Source organism: Akebia trifoliata, chromosome 15 (assembly GCF_017979445.1).
Source record: "Akebia trifoliata isolate Shusen 1 chromosome 15, ASM1797944v1, whole genome shotgun sequence".
Taxonomy (NCBI): domain Eukaryota; kingdom Viridiplantae; phylum Streptophyta; class Magnoliopsida; order Ranunculales; family Lardizabalaceae; genus Akebia; species Akebia trifoliata.
In genome coordinates this window covers 3,933,574-3,958,848 of record NC_141389.1, presented here as the reverse complement: position 1 = coordinate 3,958,848, position 25,275 = coordinate 3,933,574, and the positions used below count along the sequence as shown (strand labels likewise).

Here is a 25,275-nt window from a genome sequence, read left to right as displayed (position 1 = left end):
GATAAATTCACCAACGGGCCTAAAAGGCCCGATTTGCCAACATGTGGCGTTTTGATCAATCCAATGATCCCCAAAATCCCTTAAAAGATAAATAAATGCAAAATAAAACTTGGTATACTCATCACTTTCCACAACCTCACCGCTCCATTCCCGAATCAAAATATTCGAAGCCCACGAACCCGCAACACACATAAAATGCGTTTTTCACCTTAACCCCTAACCTAAATTTAATCCCACATCACCTAAAGCATACCCACACTTGAAAACCTAATCCAAAATGACTCCAACCAATTCCTAAAATCTAAAACCCTTCCTAAAACCCAAGCCCAATACCCCTAAGCTCTTATTCATATCCAACCCATTAACCCTAACCCACAAACTACTACCCACATCAAATCAATCATCACTTTTTCATCAAAAATGACACATGTCATCACCCCATCTCACCTTCCTCATCAAATCAGTCATCACTTTTTCATCAAAAATGATACATGTCATCACCCCATCTCACCTCCCTCATCAAACCACCAACTCCCATCTCCTTCTCTAAAAAATTAACTACTCAAATAATTTTTCTCTAAAAAAATCACATTAACCCACACCCCCCTAACCTACTATCAGCACTCCCTACTAACCAACCATCACCTTCTCCTAATCTACCTTTATCATTACCTACAAACCCATCTCTACAACCTAAACATATACCCCTCCTCTCAAATCAAACACTCATTCTTTCCCATCAATTAAATTTAAACTCATAATTTCCACACATCTTGTCATATGTCACCATCTCCCTCACCCTTCCAACCACCCTCTTACACCCTCCATTCTCTTAAACCAAACACTACTCAATTACAATCACCCTCTTAAACACCCATCATCTCACCTCACCAAATACCCCACCCAAATGGTTTGGGTAAGATCCAAACCATTTGGATTAAAACACAACCCATTTACCTCCATTACATAATTTACCCTCCCAACTCCTAATTTCATACCCCCCAACTTCAAAACTCATGCCATTCTCTATTCTCCCAATATTTCACCTCATCTTACCCCTAAAATAACTCTCAAACTCTATAAAACCCTCCTCATTCTCAACCCTCACTACCTAATGAAAATTTGAAAAAAGTTTCATTTAAAAAAAATTTCTATTCTCAACTCTCAACCCTCAATATTCAACTCTTAATTTTCTCTCAACTCTCAACTCTCTCAAGTAAGTCAAGGAAAATCAAAGAAGGTCAAGAAGAACAAGGTGAACTTTGGACAAGAATCATCCCCCTTCTTACCTCTCCACTTTCATCTTCTACTTCTCCCCCTTTCTATACCTACACATACACCACCAATGGCTTTGCCCTCAATGGTTTGAATCAATATTAAAGTCCCTCATACTTGAGGACACATATCGGATTTTTTGATTTTATTTTATTTTATTTTTATTTTCAAAAATGGATCGAATCCGAGGTTACCACCATGGTGGATGGAGTAGGGTGCCTAACACCTTCCCTACTTTATAAAATGAACCCCCTTACCTAAAATCAAAAGTTGGACCAAATGAGCCATATCCGTACGAGAGTCACCAGAATGCCAAAATTATCATATTTTTTTCAAAAAAATGTAATTCGGGTGACTATTCACGCTCATTACAAATATGAATGGTGGCGACTCCAAAATCCCCCAAAGTGGATGATATATTCAAAATTGAATAAATCATGTGTCCACACCAATAAAACACAGCCTACTAAAACGATTTAAGATGGACTTGGAAAGAGGATCAAAAAAGATCTTAGGATTCAAACCCTATAAATACATAGGTAGTGATAAAATTCTACAACACAACCTAGTACGGCTTAAAATCTTAATATGTTAGTAAGGCTTAACCCATTTCAAGCTCTTCTATCTTTATATTAAATTAAGTTTACTTTATTTAACCTCATCTTTATTTCACCACTTCGTATCTCGCCTTAATTCATTGTAAAAAAATCCTAATATTTTTTGACAAAAAAGCCCATCATTTTCTTCTTAAAATATTCTATCTTATTTAATATATCAATTTTAAGGTTGCAGAGCGGGTAAAAATACCCAAAAGGCATAAATGACTACTTTTGGGAAGAGACATAAAAAAGATTTTGGTTTTAAGTTGAAGCGTATTAAGATCATTTTGAATTAGTAAATTAGAAAAGATCAAAGTCAAGGGGCATTTGGGCTTTTGGTGAATATTTGGTATACAGGCGAAGTTTAAAAAACTGATAAGATTGGCCATTGACATGGTCTTTTCTCAGAGACTAATGATAAATGTCGTAAATGCTTTTTTTCTTCAACATTTTAATCAAATGAACTTGAATTTTCTCTCCTAAATCAATCATTTTCAAGCACTTCATCATAACAAATTAATTATCATTTGTCCCCCCCCCCTCCCCCAAGAAAGAAAATCATGGCCTTTGTCCCTACGTACTAAAAGGTACATGCTCTTCTCCCTTAAAAATCCTATACTATTTCTCTTAAATCTGACTTGAGCATCAGAGAGATGTTGTTATAGGAACACCTAAAAGCATTGAAGGCAAAGATCGCTAGGTGTTGTCACAAATCTCGAGATAGTCAAAATTTGTGCATCTACATTAATTAAAAAGATTTTTAAGATTACATAGAAAAAGGATATTTTTGTGAGTTTGAAAAACCTTATTATTGGAATTTGGATTGCAATTTTCTTGGTTTTGGACCAATATGTCCCTGATTGTATTAAGTTGAAAAGTAATGATGGGGGCATTTGAGAGTTCAAAATTTTGGTGTCAACAACTTCAACTTCGTCTTCTCTCATTCTAATAAAAAGGGTGAGAAAGGCTGATCTTGTTAACGAAAATCGACATTAGTTAATTTTTCGAATTACAAATAATTTTTGCCTTACATTAAATGTACACTAAATTGTAGAAAACTAAAATTATTGAAAATTCTTGGATGATCATTACATGAATTATTTTGTTTTTAATATATAGCGACAATATATATCATTGCTATTGATTTGAGGTTTGTTGATCTATATTTTATCTATTTAAATTCCTAACATAATCTGTGAAATTTGCCAAAATGGTATAGTCTTATTGGCAATTTTGTATGAGCAATCAAACAAATTGAATAAAGCGTAATCAAGAGGGACACTTGACGGATTATCGAAGTGACTGAAGTAAGGGTACACATTGACTAAAAGTGGCACTCGATTGTTTACAAAGAACCCTATGATGGGGTCCATAAATGATCGCACGTTGGCTCTGAAGGCACCTCGTGATGGTGGATAGGATTCACCAAGAAGGCGTGTGTCAATCGTAGTTGACACCTTGATTTGGTTTTGTAGGCCAGCTGATGCAATTGCATTGTTAAAGTTTCGCATAGCGGGTAAAATATTGGCAGCGTGTGGGTCGCTAGGATTTACTTCATTACCAACAACGATGTACTTGAACCTTACATTAGAATAGTCCCTTATATTTTTCTGGACCCAGGTATTAGCGGCAGAAGGATCAAATGCTAGGCGTAGAAGGTCTTGGTTTGGCACACCGAATATGAGTTCAATGTTGGATCCTCTATTCTCATCTTTTCTTGAAAGCGTCCTCAATCCGCGGGGTGTGTGGATCCGCTTTTGATTTTTGAGGTTTGGGAGCCGCCACCTAGTTATTACGGTCTAAGAATCGACCATTGACTCAAAATGGATAAAACAACTAATTTACAAAAGATACTAAGTTCGGGGATCACGTTACGGGGCTGGAAGGTGTTAGGCACCAATCCCGTCCGGCAAACGTCGGTCTCTACTATTTCCCAAAAAATATATTACATTGCTAAAAGACCTAAAATAAATAAAAATAAATAATAAAAAAAGTAAAAAGAATACCTAGATGATCGCAACAATTTGTTCCCCCAGTACTAACGGGGAGCGTCCTTGCTTTTCCTTCGTCATTGGATTTGCTTCGGATCTCCAAGATGAATTACCTCTTTCTTAGATCTGAGTATTTCTTAAATCTTTTTTATGAATTTCTAGGTATTTTTAAAAGGTTTTTTGATATTTTTTGAGTAAAAACTAGGGCTTGGATGATAAGTAGGGAGTTAGGGTTCCAAAATCAAGGTTTGGGGAAGACCAGGGAGACTTCTTAACCTACTTTTTATAGGATTTTCTTTTTTTCTTTTTCTAAAATAGGCTGTAGAGACCCCTTTTTATAGATTTTTTAAGAGCTTTTTAGATAGAGTTAGAGTTAGATTATGTTTTCTTTAGATAATTTTAGAGTTTAATTATATTTCTTTTAGATCGTTTGAGTTTAATTATAATTCTTTTAGATAATTTTAGAGTTTAATTAGAATTCTTTTAGGATTAGGGTTTGACTTTGGTCTTATTAGATTGATTAGGATTTTGACTTAAGTCTCACTTGAGTGACTTCATTTTAGGATTTTGACTTAAGTCTCACTTGATTAACTTGATTTTAGAGTTTTGACTTAAGTCTTACTTGATTGACTTTAATTTTAGGATTTTGATTTTAGTCTTATTTGATTAACTTTAATTTTAATTAGGATTATACTTTACATTAATTAATGTTTTAATTATTAATTTTAGAATTTTTAATTATTAAAATTGTAAAATTACCGTTTTGCCCTCAGAGAGGACTTTTTGTGTTTTAAGTCATTTTTTAATGTTCCAGGATATTTTGAAATTGATTTTTCGTAAGGAATTTAATGGGAATATTGGTTTGTGTCATTTATGAAATTTTTGTGCGAAATGGTCGTTAACTTTATAAGAGGCATTTTCGTAATTTTGTCAAATTTTGTGAAAATTAGAGAAATGATTTATTTGATTTCGATTTGTTGTTTTATGTGTTTGAAAGGGTTTTTCTAAGCGTATTGTAAGCTCTAGGGATGTTTTGAGGTTAGGGGTATTTTGGTAATTTGGTCATTTTTTAATGATTTTTATTGTGGAGCTTCTTTTTGTTTGCAAGATGATGATTTCTATGTTTTTGAGTTATATTTTCCTAGCGTAGTTTGGTTTTTAAGGTTTTGTTGGTTTGAGATACCTCATCCGGATTTTTGAAACATATCTAGTAACAAAATAGAGCATTGGAATAACCATCCATCATTGGGAACCGTCGCAATCGAGTTGACGAGTTGATTAATCAGGCGAGTGCAAAAATGGGGTGTCTACATTCCTATGTTCTTTGATCTATATAGATCGACAACTTCTCATTGTGATGGTAAATTGTTCCATAGCCTTCCATAACAAACTCCGATGGATTGTACACCTGCATCAAATAAACAAAGAATTAGAATTCTTCAAATTTCCAGTAAAAATGCAAGAGAGGACACGGTTAGGTATATATATATAGGTTAGGTTCCCGTGTGAAAGCCATAAGAAATCTATGTCAGCATGTGAGTCATGTCCAGCTCATCATAATGACTTGGATCCAACTGGAGTTCTAGAAAGATGTAGTTAATTGATTCTGTTAGAAGAGTTTGTTGTAGACTTTGTTATAGAGTTAGTTTCAGAGTAACAAACGAAATTTATTCTCTTGTAATATGTTATATATATGAGAGAAGTTGAGGACTCTCACTTTAACGTAAAGTGAAGATCTTACGTTGAGAGAAGAGTATTTTTCAGAAATTTCTTTTGTTTACAAAAGCTTTCTTGGTATTAGAGCAAGGTTTCTTCCGCTTTCTTGCTATTTTCCTTGAAATCAATCATTTTTTGGAGATTCAATCATGTCGACCTCTACATCTGGACCGACTTCTTCTTCTTCCTTCTCAAAATCAATTGGAGCATCTCATTGGATTTGAACATACCTAAAATCATCTATCGGAGATATCTAACCATTGGATTTGAACATTTTGTGGGCCGCCTTAATGTGTTCCACACCAAATTTTTACCCGATCCATGACCCCACAACGAGGATTAGAATTAGTATTGTTTTCTTTATTGCATTCAAGAATCAGCCTACCACTTTTATGGAGAAAAATCCAAGTCTAGATTCATTCCTACTTGATCAAATTGAACTAATGATCCTAAAGAAACAAATTATCTCCGCCTATTCTTCAAACAGGTGACGAACCACAAATCCAAATTTGAACCTACAAACTAGGTAACATAGCTAAATTGGGACCAAAGCTTACTAAAATGGATCGGGTCTATTGGGTATTTGGATATCGGGTTGCAATGTTGGTGGATGAATTGTACCCAAAGGTGGCTAGACACTTTATTGCAAAGTCTAAAAACTTGGACCAAAGCCCAAGTTATATGTCTTGCATATTGATGGCGTCCTTGTTCAAACTCAAAGTCATAACCAAGGTTTTAAAGAGTGCGTTATAATGGTGCAACGGTCGATAAAGAAACGACGTCATGTGACCCACAAATTTTATTAAGGGAAAATTACTTAAAGGACCCTGGCGGAGGAATTTCTTTTTAGTTAATCCATGAGTTTTGAGCGATTGCTTGATGGTCCATTTATTTATATTTCTATTTTATAATGGTCCCTCAACCTCATCTCAAGTTAAAATATTTTTTAAAAACCCAACTTAGGTTTTCCAACGACGATTTCTATCATTTTTGATGATTTTTTATCGTGAATGGCGATAAAAAATAATATACTTCTAATTTTGAACATTTAGATGTATTTTTTACATTTATTTCGATGATTTATAGTAAAAAATTAAGAATGAAACTGAGATTCAAACAAATTTATACGGTGTTGAGCTCACCAATTATTTGTTGTGTTGAACTTAAAGAAATTGTTTGTTCACTTATTTTTACTCCATAATTTGATTTTGAAAGAATTTTTTTATTTTTTTTTATATATATTTTTGTTACTGGTACTTTAGGGATATTCCAGTTGGTCAGGCAATTTTCAATATCATTGGTAGAATATTCTTCCATGTTAAAAACATCTGGATTTTCTAAATTTGAACTGGTTTTTCCTAAAATAAATTTGACTAAGTAATTCATTTTTAATTAGAACGTTAACAATTCCCAGACTGTCAACGATTTATTCCTATGGTATGATTGTTTATTAGCCAAAGGGATCAGATAGAATGTTAAACTTATAATTTAAAATGAAGTCGAGTCATCGGAATTTCAGGTTATAACAAAGTTTAGTCATGAACCTCTAGAAAATTTTAATAGTATCTTTGGTATAAAGGTTATTTAACTCAATCCTTGGTAGGTTGGAATCTTTATGTCTCAATACCTGTCTTTAGGGATCGAGAGACATATTTTAGCTACCTTGAAAGATAATATTTCAAAATGAATAAGCTAGATTTATGAGATGATCTGCCAGGACGAGGACCAAATTAGATTGAATAGTTTGCAATTGAGTAGTAGAAATATTGGGAGTGGGGATTTTGTAATTTGTCTTTTGCATTCTTGTCTACCCCAATTTCAGTAGATAGTCAGGAATTTAGTGTGTATTTCTAAAAAAAAAAAAAAAAAAAATTTAAATTATTAATGTTTAAGCAGAAAATTTTTCATTTTTTTTTTCTTGAGAAATATTACTCAGGAATTCAGTTTTTTTTATTTAATTGAATATTAGTGTTTTGGGAGAAAATTAGGCAATTTTCTAGGCTTTGATAGAGAGTGAAGAATTGAGGTTCTTATTTGAAAAGTTTTTAGAGAAAAAGAAACAAGGCCTTTTAGGGGTTTTGATCCTCCAATTTAAATTTCCACATATTTACCTTTATGGTACCACACTAAATTAGGTACTTCTTGCATTCTATGGAATTGAAGTTGATTCTTGAGTTTATGTTGATTTTCCCTTTTGATTGTAAATATCCATATGTTTTTGCTACTCATTCAAGGTTAACGGAGAGTTTGATCTTTTAGTTAAAGTTGGTCCCAAAAATTATTATACGTTGCTTTGTTTTAGGTGGTCTTCTCGACCCCCGTTTTCTTGAATGAAATTATCTTTACCTATCAAAAAAATAATTTATTGCATGATGCCAGTATGTAGACACCCATTTTTGCATCCGCCTGATTAATCAAGTCGTCAACCCGATCGCAACGGTTCCCAATGATGGATGTTTATTTCAATGCTTTATTTTGTTACCAGATATGTTTCAGAAATCCGGATGAGGTATCTCGAACTGACAAAACTTTAGAAACCACGTTACGCTAGGATAATACTACCCCAGAAACATAGAAATCATCATCTTGCAAACCAAAATGAAGCTTCACGATAAAAATCACTAAAAATGATCAAATTACCAAAATACCCCTAACATCAAAACAACCCTAGAGCCTACATTACACTTAGGAAAATCCATTCAAACACATAAAACAACAAATCGAAACCAAATAAATCATTTCGCCAATTTTCACAAAATTCAACAAAATTACGAAAATACCCCTCATAAAATTCATGACCATTTCACACAAAAAATTTCATAAATGAAAAAAACCAACATTCCCATTGAATTCCTTACGAAAAACTGGTTCTAAAACATCCTGAAACATTGAAAAACGACTTAAAACGTAAAAAATCCTCTCTGAGGGCAAAACGGTAATTTTACAACTTTAATAATTAAAAATTTCGAAATTAATAAATAAATTATTAAATAATGTAAAGTGAAACATTAAAGTCAATCAAGTAAGACTAAAGTCAACCTTAAAGTCAATTAAGTAAGACTAAAGTCAAGATATTAAAAACCAACCTAGAAAAATTAAAGTCAAAGTATTAAAGTCAATCTCATAAGATTAAAGTCAAAACCCTAAATCAAAACCCTAATATAAACTAATCAAGTCAATCTCATAAGACTAAGGTCAAAACCCAAAATCAAAACCCTAATTTAAACTAATCAAATCAATCTCATAAGACTAAAGTCAAAATCGTAAATTAAAACCTTAAAGACTAAGTCAAAACCCTAATTGAAACCCTAATCAAACCTTAATTCTCCTAAAAAACTTTATAAATAGGAGCCTCCACACCCTATTTTCGTATCAAAGGAAAAATCCTAAGAGAAGTAGGTCAAAAAGCTTCCCTAGCCTCCCATAAACCTTAATTTTGAAGTCCCAACTCCTTACCTAACATCAATACTTCGATTTTAACTTAAAACCACTTAGAAACCCTTCAAAAACACCCCAAAATCCATAACAAATTCAAAGAATCCAGATCTAAGAAAGTGATACCTTGTCTCGGAGCTCAGAGATTAGATCCGGAGACAGAACAAAGCGAGGAATACTATACGAGGAGCTATTCTATCAGATCTGAGGGGATAAATCGTTGCGTTCAAAAAAGGTGAGTATTTTATTTATTTATTATTATTTAGGTCTTGTTAGCAATGTAATTTTACTTGGGAATTTGTAGAGACCGGTGTTTGCCAGGCGGAGTTGGTGCCTAACACCTTCTAACCCCGTAACGTGATCCCCAGACCCGTATTTTTCTTTCGGAGATTAGTTTATTTGCCTTTTAGAGTCAAAATTCGATTCCTAGACTGTAATAACTAGGTGGCGACTCCCAAATCTCAAAGGTCAAAAGCGGATCCGCACACCCCGCAGATCGAGGGTGCTTTCAATGACGACTCCACTGAGGACTTTTGAGGATCAAACTTGAAAAGCCCCAAGTATGGGAACATTGCCATTTAGACCTAAATTATATTTTTTTTAGTTTATTTGACTTGTTTATTTTTTAGGTTTGTATTATATTTTCTCGGCATTTTTTTTAGCATATTATTTTGATTCAATCAAGTATTATTTCTGTGGTTCAATTGAGGGTAGTTTAAGATGACCCAAAATAATGCGAGATTGCAAAGAGGTGGCTTTTGTTGATGGTATAATAATGATTATCGAATCAGGCTTTTATTTATTTTATTTTATTTTATCTAGATCTGTCCTTTAAAAAAAGAAAAGTTTTGGGTGTGTGCCGATTTGTTCCTTGATGGTGTACATAAGAGAAAAAAATTTATCGATTGTTCATTAGGTACGTGTCGATTTGACCTTTGGTAGCATATTATTTTTTCCTTTCTTGTAAAAAAAAAAAATGTTGCTGTTGTGTGTTGTTGGCAGCAACAACGAAAGAAAAAAAAAAGGTGCTGGTGTTGTTGGGTGTTGCTGTTGTGTGTTGTTGTTGCTGTTGGGTGTTGCTGTTGCATGTTGTGTGTTATTGTTGTGCTGTTGTTGTTGTGTGTTGCTAGACAGCAACATATACGAAAAAATGAGTGTTGTATGTGCTGACGGCATGTTGGATGTTTTGGCAGCAATAAAAAATTGTGTTTGGCAACCAAAAAAAAAAAGAATTTCTTTTCTTTAAAATCAATTAGTTTTTTTTTTCAAAATTAAAATAAAAAAAGGGATTCATCACTCCAAATCACAACAACTATCATGCTATCTTCAATTTAATATTCATTGAAGCCTCGATTTATTTCGGGTCACCCAAAATAACACTTGATTGAAACACATAAAAAAATATGTCGGATTAAGTGTTTGTTTCTAACATGGATATATGCTTGATATGTTTATTTTCAATCATGTGATTCGATTGGTGTTGATCTTGATTAAATATTCATGTGATTGAGATAGTGTTTTATTTCGATTAAATATTCATGTAACTCATGTTATAATGATTGGATTGATTGGGTCCATCGACCCATTTGTAAAAAAAAATGCCCCGGGCACACCCCACCTTGTTTTACACACACCACATGCACGCTTATTGTTTTGCACACTTACACGTCCTATATAGCCAACGTGGCACTAGTGCGTGGCCCGGTCTCTTCGGAGATGCGACGTCATTCATGAAAACCACAACTCCAATCACGTACCTTAGGGTATATTAAACTGGGGCATCAATACCGTCTGATCAGGTGATTCTGAGAGGTATATTGATGTACCCAGGCTGGAGCGACCTGAGCCTTTGACCTATTGTGAGCCACACAGTCACATGTCCCGATTGCCAACGTAGTACTAGTACGTGGTCGGTCCCTTCGTGGGATGCCAAACCATTTATGAAAGCTACAACTCTTGACTCGTACCTATAGGTATATAAAAGATAATCTAAGTATATTAATTGCACTTCTTGGTCAAAACCGGTGCCTAAGCGAGATCTTGCCCCGCTGTACCCTACTGTATGAGGGGGATAGACTATATCTATTCTAGACGAGAGGTATTTAAGTGGGCCTTTGCTCAGTATCGTGCGCCACCTCTCAACTAGAGATCAAACTAGCTGTTTTTGACTTCAGAGAAGTGAATTGAGGTTAGATTATCACCTATACGGTATATCAAACCAAGTCATCACGTATTGAAAGGTATATAGGTGTGCTTGGGCAAGGGTGGCCAGATAAAAATGCATTGCACGTAGTAAGCTTAGAGTTTAGAAACCTTCCCTGTAGGTCACGACTCGAACTTATAGTAGGTATTCTCGGGTTGTTTATTGAATGGGACATTGCGAATGATAAACGCATGTGAATGATGAGATGAATGTATGTGAATGATGGAATCAGAATGCATGTGAATGATGAGATAAATGTATATGAATGATGAGATCAGAAATGTGCGGGTTTGTCCTCAAGGATAAATTTTTTGTTGTTTAACCTGATTTGAAATTACAGTATCACTGGGTACACCAACCCAATAAATAAATCCATTTTAAACTTGACCCAGTCCATCTCGATGCAACGATCATTATGGGCCAAGCCATTTGAATCAAAATGAAATTAAAACTTTTTTCTAATTAGGATTTTTTAACCTATTTTAAAAGAAGAAAAAATATTTTCTAGAAGAGAAATGTTTTCCAAAAGAAAATGTTTTCCAGAAGAATAAGATTTTCCAAAGGGAAATTTTTTCTAAAAAAAAAAAAAAGTTTTCTAAAAGAAAATGTTTTCCAAAAAAAAGAAAAGGAAGAAAAATATTTTTTAAAGAAAAAATGATTGAAATATGTTTTTGAAAATTATTTTCCTTTTATTCAATAAAAAACATTATTTTTCAATAATTTTTAATAGTGCAATAAAATTATTTTCCTTTTATGGATGAATTATTTAATGGATTGGTGTACATAATTCAATAAAATCTCATGGTTCATTTAAAATGTTATCAAGGGGGTGACACTGAAATTTGTTAAATTCACCTTCAAAGAGGTTTAAGGGTTATCATTGTACCTAAGCTCAATCGTCCATCGTCTAGCTAGGGTTGTAAATCCGGTCAGTTAGAGTAAACGTCAATATCAAGTCAACAGTCAGAAATGACCTCAAAATTTCTCATCATCGTCCAGTTGTTCTTTGAAGATCATAGTGCTTCAATCCTACCGGTTGTAAGTAATATCTCAGTCCTCAGTCCTAATTAAACTCGTGTGGGTACTTGTCTTGAGTTTTCATGAGTCATTTAGGTTAGCTCGAGTCCTTTTTTCTAGCAAGGTCACGACTTCCTTAGATTGAGTCTACTCTTTCCTATTGAGTCAAGTTAGTTCGTCAAGTCTATAGAGGTGTCTGTCGCCCCTTTTGAATTTGATTGGATAAAGAAAATTTTTGAATACCCCGAGCGCATTAACGAATTAACTAATAATCTAGCTTCAAGGATATATTTTTCTCCTGAACAAGAAGATGAAAGTCAGGCTCAAGAAGGCAAAGGTCCTTTACCTTGGAACATAAATTAAATCCTAAAGAGATCAGATAGAAATCATCATATCCCTAGAGGAACACAAGAGGATAATGAATTTTCTCAGAAATTTCAAAAGACTTGTTTACGTGGGCCTATGAGGATATGTTAGGTGCAAGTTTGGGTGTTGTTTGACACGGATTATATATTGACTTGATAAAAGGAGATCAAGAAAGATGTTATAAAATGTATTAGTGCTAGACTTCTCAACATGGTAGAGCTCCCAAAATAGATTACATTCTCAGACTAATGAAATAGTTGAAGCGGTATTGATCTTCGATAATGGGTTGTACATCAAAGCTTAAGTTGTTACTCTATATTTAAAGTTCAGGATCCGGCATCACAAATCATCTCCCTACGTTCTCAGACTAATGGAAAGGTTGAATCAACCAGTAAAATATCTCAAAACAATCATCAAGGAAATGTGTCAATCACACCAGGATTAGTTAGAGAAGTTACCATTCACACTAGGGGCACATCATACTTCAATACAGTCTTCTACTGGAGCTATTCCCTACTTTCTAGTGTATGATATGGAAGCAATCTTACCAGTTGAAATGGAAATCCCGTATCTCAAGGCCTTCAAGGAAAGTCAATTGTTAGAAATAGATTGGGTTAGTCAATGGTATAAAGAATTAAACTTGATCGGAGAAAAACAACTAAGAGCTTTGTATCACGTGCAAGCTTATCAAAGAAGAGTTGTCCGTGCGTTTGACAAAAAGATCAAGGCCCGTCACTTATAAGTCGGGGATTTAGTACTTGAAGAGAATTGGACACCTATCTTTGATCCTAGAGGGAAGTTCAAACCAAATTGGGGAGGGCCGTTCATCATCAAGGAAATATTATTAGGAAAAGCTGTCAGGCTTCAAGATCATGATGGAATAGAGTTACCAGAACCAACCAACCTTGACCAAATCAAACGGTACTACATTTAAGGAGGTCATTTTTGGCCAAACCAATTTTTCCTACTACCTAGTTTCATCATTTCCTTTCTCAACCCTTTTGCAGCATGTTCAAAAAGAGAAAAAAAATATGCCTTTTATTTCTTAGCCTGATTACCTAACCCAGGGGAGGGAAAATTTTGAACTACGTTTTGGTCTGATCCCAAAATTCTGGGGTACATAGGCAACCTGAGAAGTTACTTCAAGCCCGACCACATCAAAATAAAAAAAATAGATTCCCCGACAAAGAAAAAAATCTAAAAAGAAAAAATTCAAAAGAAAAAGAAATATCATCCAAAATGGGGAAGAAAATTCAAGAAAAAATTTCAAATGAAATGCCACACAAGGGGCATTTGGGTTTTTGAGCTTCAAAATTCATTTCTTTTTATACCCAATCTTAAGCCCACCTATAAAAGTCCTCCTAAGTACCATACGAAAAGTCAAGGAAGATAACAAAGCATGATCAGACAGTAACTCTAGAAGATCAGAAAAGAAAAAAAAGAAAAAAAATGATGAAGCCTGCTAAGTTGGAAACCCGAAAAGGGCGACTTAAGCAAAAATTAAGGCAAGCTCGCAAGGTTGAAAATCTGAAAGGACAACTTTGGCAACAATCAGAGCCGAGAAAAAAAGAAGAAAAAACTCGCTAGATCGAAAACCTTAAAAGGCGATCTAGGCAAAAGCTAGAGCAAGCTCGATAGATTGAAAACCTAAAAAGGCGATCTAGACAAAAGTTAGAGCAACAAAGAAAAACAGAAGAAAATACCAAGCGGAGAGCGGTTCGAGCTGAAACATCAAAAGTCCGAATAATCAAGGTCAATACTTAGCTTAAACCGGCATAGACTTAGAAGCCACAAGTATCATGTCTACGATTGATCTGAAAATTCTTACTTCCTCAAGTGAACCAAGGGAGAGAAGAATGAATTCTATGATGAGTCTCAAAAGGGAAATAATTTTGTTATCTTGAGCCTGACTCAAAACCTTCAATAAAATTGATCAAAATTAAAAGTTGGATCTTTATTGCGCTTATGGTAATCAAATATTTCAAACCTTCATACAAGGGGCATTTTCTTTTTTCTCTAAATATGTAACTTTTCCCCCTTATACTAGGGGCATTTTTTTAATTTTTTCATGATGTATTCAAGTATTTTCAATGCCATGTTTATTGTCAAACTAGGGACATTTTGTTTTTGAGCAATATTAATCCTAAAAGATAATGAGAACTCCAAACTTAAGGTTACCCTCTTGATAACAGTTTTTCGAAAAACTCTTGAGGTTCAAACTCAGGTTTTAAAATCATAAAACTTTTGGATAAAACCTTGATGTTCAAACAAATGTATTTTGAATCTCACATAGGAAATAGGGCATTCATTTTGCCCCAGATATATTCATTCCCAGATTCAACCCCTCTTTTCCAGGTTCATTTTTTCCCAGATTTATTCCTTCATTCTCAGTTTTACTCAGCCAGATGCCGTCGAGGGCTTTCTCAAAATTATGCTTAGTTGCCGTCGAGGGCTTTCTCGGAATTATGCTCAGATGCCGCCAAGGGTTTTCTTGAAATTATGCTCAGATGCCGCCAAGGGTTTTCTCGGAATTATGCTCAGATGCCGCCAAGAGTTTTCTTGGAATTATGCTCAGATGCCGCCGAGGATTTTCTCGGAATTATGCTCAGATGCCGCCAAGGGTTTTCTTGGAATTATGCTCAGATACCGCCAAGGGTTTTCTCGGAATTATGCTCAGATGCCGCCAAGGGTTTTCTTGGAATTATGCTCAGATGCCGTCGAAGGTTTTCTCGGAATTATGCTCAGATGCCGCCAAGGGTTTTCTTGGAATTATGCTCAGATATCGCCAAGGGATTTTGAAAGCGCCCTCGATCCGCGGTGTGCGCGGATCCGCTTTTGACCCTTGAGGTTTGGGAGTCGCCACCTAGTTGTTAAGGTCTAGGAACCAAACTGACTCTAAAAAAGGCAAACTAATTTACGAAAGAGAAAAAGAGTCCAGGGATCATGTTACGGTGTTGGAAGGTGTTAGGCACCAACCCCGCCCGGCCAAAGCCGGTCTCTACTAACTTTCCAAGTAAATCACATTGCTAAAAACCTAGATAGAAATAAAAAAAAAATCTGATACCTTTCCGATTGCAAGGATTTTGCTCCCTCAGATCTGACAAAAAGAACTCTTTGTACTGTACTCCCTTGCTTCGTTCTGTCTCCGGATTTGACTTCGGATCTCCTAGATCAAGGTATCTTCTTGTTTCTGAATCTGAACTCTTCAAGTTTATTGCGGATTTGTGGGTGTTTTTGGAGGGATTTTAGGTGTTTTCTAGACTAAAATTGAAGGAGGGATGTTAGGTAAGGAGTTAGGGCTCCAAAACTAGGGTTTATGGGGGGCTAGGGGAGCTTCTAGACCTACTTCTCTTAGGGTTTATGATTTTATACGAAAATAGGGTGTGAGCACCTCTATTTATAGATTTTTTTTAGGGTTGATTTGGATAGAGTTAGTATTTAATTAGAATTCTTTTAATTAGAGTTGTGTTTTAATTAGACTTGTTTTAGGTAGAATTGTGTTTTAATTAGAATTGTTTTAGGTAGAATTGTGTTTTAATTAGAATTGTTTTAAGTAGAATTATTTTTAAGTTAGAACTCTATTTGATTGAGTTATTATTTAATTAGAACTCTATTATGACTTTTGGTCTTATTTGATTGACTTTTAATGTTTTGACTTTAGTCTTAATTGATTGACTTTTAATATCTTGACTTCAGTCTTGCTTAATTGACTTTAATTTTGACTTTAGTCTCACTTGGTTGACTTTAATACCTTGACCTCAGTCTTGCTTGATATACTTTTAATTTTTGGAGAACCCCCCTTTATTATATCTTTAATTCTTTGGACCCCCAAATGGAGGGGTCCATAAAGAAATATCTCACGAACCCTCAACAATTTTACTTGAAAGCCCGATTGATCGATTTCTTCAGTTTAAAATTTTAAATTAATTTCATTAATGTTTCACTTTAATTATTTAATGTTTTATTTATTAATTTCGAAATTTTTAACTATGAAAATTGTGAAATTACCATTTTGCCCCCGGAGAGGACTTTTCACGTTTTAGGTCGGTTTTTAATGTTCTAGGATGTTTTAGAATCGATTTTTCGTAAGGAATTCAATGGAAATATTAGTTTGTGTCATTTACGAAATTTTTTGTGTGAAATGATTGTGAACTTTATGAGGGGCATTTTCGTAATTTTGTCGAATTCTGTTAAAATTGGTGAAATGATTTATTTGGTTTCAATTTGTTATTTTATGTGCTTGAATGGATTTTCCTAAGCATAATGTAGGCTCTAGGGTTGTTTTGAGGTTAGGGGTATTTTAGTAATTTGGTCAATTTTTTAGTGATTTTTATCGTGAAGTTTCTTTCTGGTCTGCAAGATGATGATTTCTATGTTTCTGGGGTCGTATTTTCCTAGCGTAGTGTGGTTTCTAAGTTTTGTCAGTTCGAGATACCTCATCTGGATTTCTGAAACACATCTGGTAACAAAATAAAGCAATGGAATACACATCCATCATTGGGAATCATTGCGATCTGGTTGACGAGTTGATTAATCAGGCGGATGCAAAAATGGGGTGTCTACAGTTTTCTTGGAATTATGCTCAGATGCAGCCAAGGGTTTTCTTGGAATTATGCTCAGATGCCGCCGAGGGTTTTCTCGAAACTATGCTCAGATGCCGCCAAGGGTTTTCTTGAAATTATGCTCAGATGCCACCGAGGATTTTCTCGGAATTATGCTCAGATGCCGCCAAGGGTTTTCTTGGAACTATGCTCAGTTACCGCCGAGGGTTTTCTCGAAATTATGCTCAGATGCCGCCAAGAGTTTTCTTGGAATTATGCTCAGATGCCGTCGAGGGTTTTCTCAGAACTATGCTCAGATGCCGCCAAGGGTTTTTTTGGAATTATCCCCAATTACCACCGAGGGTTTTCTCGGAATTACGCTCAGATGCCGCCAAGGATTTCTTGGAATTATGCTCAGTTACCGCCGAGGGTTTTCTCGAAACTATGCTCAGATGCCGCTGAGGGTTTTCTCGGAATTATGCTCAGATGCCGCCAAGGGTTTTCTTGGAATTATGCTCAGATGCCGCTGAGGGTTTTCTCGGAATTATGCTCAGTTTATATTCACTTCATGCTCAGATTTGACTCATTTCTAACTCAAACCCTTTGAAACCTATCTCAGATTTTGAGTCCACACACTTGCACAGTTGTTACATCAGTCAAGGAGAATTTTTTAAATTCAAGGATCTGACGTTGCCAGTGAGAGCTCGGGCTCAAGGACCTGACAACCTTTTAGTTCGGGGAGAGTTTACACTCAAGGATCCAAACACCCTGACGAATTGCTAAATCAGGCTGCAAAATGAACTGTCACTAGCTTTAGCATTCGGATATCGCACTATCTACCAAAATAGATTTGCTATCTAGTTTGCTTCAATCCTCTGCCAAAGAGGGGCATCTGTAGACACCTCATTTTGCATCCGCCTGATTAATCAAGTCGTCAACCCGATCGCAACGGTTCCTAATGATGGATGTTTATTCCACTGCTTTATTTTGTTACCAGATATGTTTCAGAAATCCGGATGAGGTATCTCGAACTGACAAAACTTTAGAAATCACGCTACGCTAGGATAATACTACCCCAGAAACATAGAAATCATCATCTTGCAAACCAAAAAGAAGCTTCACGATAAAAATCACTAAAAATGACCAAATTACCAAAATACCCCTAACATCAAAACAACCCTAGAGCCTACATTACGCTTAGGAAAACTCATTCAAACACATAAAACAACAAATCGAAACCAAATATAAATCATTTTGCCAATTTTCACAAAATTCGACAAAATTACGAAAATACCCCTCATAAAATTCATGACCATTTCACACAAAAAATTTCATAAATGACAAAAACCAACATTCCCATTGAATTCCTTACGAAAAACTAATTCTAAAACATCCTGAAACATTGAAAAATGACTTAAAACGTAAAAAATCTTCTCCGAGGGTAAAACGGTAATTTTATAACTTTAATAATTAAAATTTTCAAAATTAATAAATAAATCATTAAATAATGTAAAGTGAAACATTAAAGTCAATCAAGTAAGACTAAAGTCAACCTTAAAGTCAATTAAGTAAGACTAAAGTCAAGATATTAAAAACCAACCAAGAAAAACTAAAGTCAAAGTATTAAAGTCAATCTCATTAGACTAAAGTCAAAACCCTAAATCAAAACCCTAATAGAAACTAATCAAGTCAATCTCATAAGACTAAGGTCAAAACCCTAATTTAAACTAATCAAGTCAATCTCATAAGACTAAAGTCAAAACCCTAAATTAAAACCTTAAAGTCTAAGTCAAAACCCTAATTGAAACCCTAAAAGAAATCCTAATCAAACCCTAATTCTCCTAAAAAACTTTATAAATAGGAGTCTCCACACCCTATTTTCATATCAAAGGAAAAACCCTAAGAGAAGTTGGTCAAAAAGCTTCCCTAACCTCACATAAACCCTAATTTTGAAGCCCCAACTCCTTACCTAACACCCATACTTCGATTTTAACTTGAAAAACACTTAGAAACCCTTCAAAAACACCTCAAAATCCATAACAAATTCAAAGAATCTAGATCTAAGAAAGTGAGACCTTGTCTCGGAGCTCAGAGATTAGATCTGGAGACAGAACAAAGCGAAGAATACTATACGAGGAGCTATTCTATCAGATCTGAGGGGATAAATCATTGCGTTAAAAAAAGGTGAGTATTTATTTATTTACTATTATTTAGGTCTTGTTAGCAATGTAATTTTACTTGGAAATTAGTAGAGACCGATGTTTGTCGGGCGGGGTTGGTGCCTAATACCTTCTAACCCCGTAACGTGATCCCTGGACCCGTATTTTTCTTTCATAGATTAGTTTATTTGCCTTTTAGAGTCAAAATTCGGTTCCTAGACCATAATAACTAGGTGGCGACTCCCAAACCTCAAAGGTCAAAAGCGGATCCGCACACCCCGTGGATCGAGGGCGCTTTCACAGTAATTTCAATTTCATGGAAAATTGTTATTTTCAAGTGTTTGGTGTGTCAAAAATTACAAAATTGCGGGGAAAATGATTTGCCAACACATGCGATTTTCCTTCGTTAGCGGCAAATCATTTTCTTACCCCTCCCCCAAGGAAAATGATATGCCATCACATGTAACATTAAAATTTTAAAATAATGAATTATTTTAAATTGTTAAAAATTATGTTTTATTTATAAAATAAATATTTAAATTGAGTGATTACAAAAAAAAAAAAAAAATTAATAACAATAATAAGATCATAGTTTTATTTGTAAAATAAATATTTAAATTGTTAAAAATTAATTATTTTTATAAAAAAAATATTAAAATTAGCTCTATCAATCATATTTTAATTTCTGATTAAATAATTAATTTTAAATTATTTCAATATTTGTTTTGTAAATAAAAATAGGAGCTACTCTAGGCACCCCAACTTTTATTGATTACATAAATAAAAGTTGTGGAGCCAATAGAAACTCTCTTAGTTTTTTGCTAGATTGTTATCAAATTTTTATTTTTTATTTTTTATTTTTTGATTTTTCTAGAATTTTATATGAACTAAATCATAATTGTAAACAACTACAAAAATTGTTTGAACAAGTGTTATAATGTTGAGATTATAATTTGTGCCAAAGCTTCGTAATTTTTGAAGAGTGCTTTAATATTTAATTTGGGTTTGATAAATAATTTAAGAAATTGGAGTGTAATAATTAAAATTTGAGGTGTCAATAGTACCTCTCAAATAGTTTAAGAAATTGGGGTATAATTCAATTTAAAAAAAAAAAAAACAAATGATTTTTATATACTTTTTACAAAAGTTAAAATAAAATATTATTTTTTATGCAACTCTAACAACAAAAACAATTTTCCGCGAAATTTTTCAGGAGGTGCTCAAACAATAGAAAATGATTTATATTAGTAGAAAATTTTCCACGAAATCTTTGAAAATTCAACTCATTTGTTGCAATGTGGTAGGTATATCATACCTAAATTGCATTGATTGTTTAGACTGTACAAATGTTGCACTGGTAAGTTAAAATCATTTTAGCTTAATGTTATTTTATATATATATATATATATATATATATATTTTTTCGTCACATGGTAACAATAAAATGACTAAGGACTCAATATTTTCCTTTCATATATTTTATCCTTTATGTTGGATTGTACATCTTTTTTTTTTCTTTCTTCATGGGGCCTTGCTTGGTACAAATCTCTCGTATTTATGGTAATACTCATGAATTGCTCATGTTTTTGTGGTTCAATTTTGGATTATTATTTAATTGGATTTTACTTGCCGATGCCACTTCTTTAGAACAAGTAAAAGTTGCGGTGCCAATATAAGCTCTCTCTTATTATTTGTTTTGGTTGATTTCTATTTTTTGGATTTAAGATTTTGTATGAGCCTAATCACAATTGTAAACAAGGATTTTGTATTAGTCAGTTGATCTCTTATTTGTAGAGTTTTACGAATTTTTTGAACAAAAATTCGGAGAATTTTGTGACTATGGTGTCATCTGGTGGGATATGCCCAGAGTAATGGCATCCCTATAGTCCTAAGCCCACCAAAGGATTAAGAAATTATTGAATCAAAAATATATGTTTTTCAATATTTTTGAAAATAGACAGTCCTATCAGGCTTGGATATATAATTAAAAGTTCTTAGCAGATCGATCGCAATTTAATACAAATCCAACTCTAACCCAATCAACAAAACTAAGACATCTTAATATTAACTCTTTATTAAGATAATTAGCACTCTCTGCGTGTGATGTGCGGGTTCTTCCAGTCCCCCTAGTTGGACATTAGTTCGGACATCCTCATCATCCCAAAAAAACAAAAAAAAAGGAAAAAAAAAAGAAAAAAAAAAGAAAAGAAAAGAAAAAAGATAACTAGCCTTTAATAGGCATGTTTCCAGTACATGCATGGAGAAATCTCTCTTAATTAACTGAAATTGATTGGATCACAAGGTTGTTTCCGTGGCAGCAACTTTCACGACTTAACAAAAAGTCGGATGATCAGGTGATGGTACCAAACTGAAATTGATTGGATACACAGGTTGTTTATTTGAAAAAAAGAATCCAAAATTTTGCTCAATCCCCGCGCTCTTTCCATTCTCATTGAATATAGCAAACACATAAGTCTCTATAGCCCTCCCTGACCTCTTCGATGTGCCCCCTTTCACATGGTTGATCAAATTTTGGTTGTAGGTTCGCACATTTTTTATTGATGCAGCAGCACCACCGGCGGAAGGCTACCCACTCTCCGATACAACAATTTCTAAAGCCGATCCTCCGGCCCTCTCTAGAGCAGAGTAGAGAGCATCAACAATAGCATCAAAGAGGTTTTGATATTTAAATCGACCATCTTGAATAACTATGCCCATTCCAAAACTTCTAATCCTATCAAAAATGATTTACAAAAATGGACGGTCCAGGATTTTTCAATTTGTAAACATAGGGGTAGAAGTTTTGGAATGGGCTGATTTTTGGTGAGGATGATCTCCTCACCGTAGAGATCATCCTCACCAAAAATGAGCCCATTCCAAAACCTCTATACAGAGAGAGAGAGAGAGAGAGAGAGTGAGTGACTTGTAAATTCTAAGCTAATCAGTAGCAGTCCAAGAAATAACAGAATAGCAGTGATTGAGATGAATCTACAATTGCTTGTATATCTCATCATGACCACTACACCTTGAACCTACTTTGTCAAGAGAGGTGTTTGTATTCGACGTTAGTCAGTGGATTCGCCCAATCTATATAAGGGGGCATATAAAGCTATCGATCGAATCTGGTGGGTTGGAATTCTTTATCGGTCTTCAAATTTCATCCTCTAGAGAAAGAGAGAGATATTGACAATTTCCCCATCAATCACTCCATAGAAGCTATGACTTTCATCATCATAATTTTCATCATCATAATTTTCACATGTACATTCCTTAATCTGTCCATCTTTCAAGTCTTAGGTCTCTCTCTACCTTTTCACATGTTCACGTGAAGTCCTTTATTTTATGAGTATTGATATTCTGATTCAGCCATGTGGCAATTCAATCGATTTACTTGATGTGACAGGCTTGCGAATCGTTTATGTGCTTTCCTTGGATATAGAATTATGATTCCTCATAAATAAATATATTTTGTATTCCGATGAGATCACATCTACAGTTTTCGTACATGTAAATGCCACATGCATGCCTAGGTCAGATTATCACGAGATGTTTAATTAGACTTTAGATAATATATTCAGTACTTCTTTGAAGCATTGAGGATGATGCACTCCTTTATATACAATACATTTGGTCAATGTGACTCATCAGTCAGATTCAATGGTGAATCATGAGGCCATATAATAGAAGGACACACTTTTTATTGTTTAAATCTTTCAATGGGATGTCACACTCTATTGGGTTCATTAGGATTACATGATCCTATTACACCCAAAATAGTTGAAAATTTTAGGCCACAAATAATCATAACAAACAATATAAAAAATGCAAATCAAATCTAAAGAAAGAACACGACACAAAAATTTTGCCAATCAGCATTCTGGGGTGGAGCTAGGAAGGAGTTGGTGGGGTCAATTGCCCCCCTCACAGAACATTGAGACACTCCTATATTTTCAACTAATTACATATCCCATTTGTCCCCACACCCTCACTTCTCTCCCCACTTGTCTCCTTCAATTTTTTGTAATGGCATTGCCTCTTCACCGGACCTTCCCAGATACTAATTAGAAATGACTTAAATATCCTTTTCTTCAATTCTATCAAAAAACCTCTAAATTTCTCCCTACAACCATTCATCTTCAAGTTCTTCAACTATACAACTAACCATAGTTGACCCCTACTACAAGAAAATCCTAGCTCCGCCGCTATCGGCATTGATGAGATCTTTTCACTATTTTTGTGAAAACTAAGGTTACAATCTCTTGATTACACTTCTTCTCATAAAAATTTAAATCTCTCTCATTCCAATTGTAAGCCTTTGCTATTAGGGTTGCAACTTGGGCGGATCAATACTAAGTGAAGAAAAAAGGGGCAAATTCGACACAACTCTTTAAATAACACTAAACCACTAGACCACCTTCGTTTAGGAAAAATGATGTTAATTTGGATATATTTAAGAAAATTTCAGACTTTATACAAATGATGTTATTTTTGTTTCTTCTCAAAATTTATCATCTTCGTTGGCACACCGAGTATGACTTCAATGTTGGATCCTCTAAGGGCTTGTAGAGTTCCTTGGTCTGGATCATAAATTCTCATCTTTGCTATGTTCCTTGATCAATATAGATTGACACCTTGTTGTTTTGATGGTAAATTGTTCGCTTGCCCTCCATAACAAACTCTGATGGACTATACACCTTCATCAAATCAACAAAGAATTAGAAAACTTTGAATTCCCAATAAAAATCTATGCATATATATGGGTTAGGTTCCCATGACCATGCATAATGACTCAGGTAAAAAAAACACATGATCCCAAACCTTTAAACATAAAATACAACAGTTGTTATTTGTCCTTGGGATAAGTATCTCTGAGATATATGTTATTAGGATACACATAAAACCAACCAATGGATTTTGTGTTTACATGGTTGGGATCTTGTATTTTTACATGAGTCATATATTCTTCACGAGTCACAGAAACTTGACCCATATATAGGTATATGGGTCGTGAAGACTTTGTCTATAATCCAGCCTTCGCTATGTCAATGGCTATAAACACATATTTATGAGAAAAACTATATATATTCACCCCCCTCCCCCCCGCCCCTCTCTCCCCCTTTGGACAGAAATATCAATTATTAAAATTTATAAATATAAAAAACTATAGTATGATTGTTGGATCATGCTCCCACTGTGACTATGACTTCTAGGCACATTGTGTGGTAGAAAAACTTGTTTTAGAGCTTACCCCAAGTATTGGTGTGTACCGGCTATAACTAGTTTCCCCTCCGCCATATGGTGCGCCTAGAAGAGTTAGTGAAGCTATAACCGGTATTCTATTCCTATAGAATAGGAATGGTGTCTACTTGGCATGTTTTGATTGGAGTTTAAAATACATTGGGCTCTTATCCACTATGTGAAAATCCCAAATTTTTCTAAAAAAATTTGTTGGGCCTAGCCCGTCGAATTTTAAACCCGAAACTCCGCGGCCCGTGGACCACGTTTTCGGTTGATAACACTCATTCTCTGCCTCTCTCTCTCACTATTTCTCTTTCTTTCTGCGCTCTCTTACTGTTTCTCTCTCACAGTCGATCGATCGACCTCTCACTCTCTGCCTCTCTCTCTCTCACTCAATCGATCGACCTCTCCATTGCTTTCTCACAATAGATCTATTTCTCTCCCTGTCTCTCTCTCACAGTCGATCAATCGACCTCTCACTCTCTGCCTCTTTCTCTCATTGTTTATCTCTCTCTCTCTCACTCAATCGATCGACCTCTCCATTGCTTTCTCACAGTAGATCGTAGATCGATTTCTTTCCTTGTCTCCCTCGATCTCATCTCTAAATCGATCTCATCTCTGGATCGATGTCATTGCTCTCTATTTGATCTATGATCTCTCGATCTCTCAACATTAGAAACGATGGAGTGATCTCTCGATCTCGAAGTGATCTATTGACTGTTATTTTTTAAGGTG

At 34.6% G+C, this 25,275-nt stretch overlaps 1 pseudogene; it reads right to left on the bottom strand.

The window, feature by feature from the left end:
• Positions 1-3,049: 3,049 nt before the first annotated feature.
• LOC147383991 (lichenase pseudogene) lies at positions 3,050-24,597 on the bottom strand (annotated as a pseudogene).
• Positions 24,598-25,275: the final 678 nt, after the last annotated feature.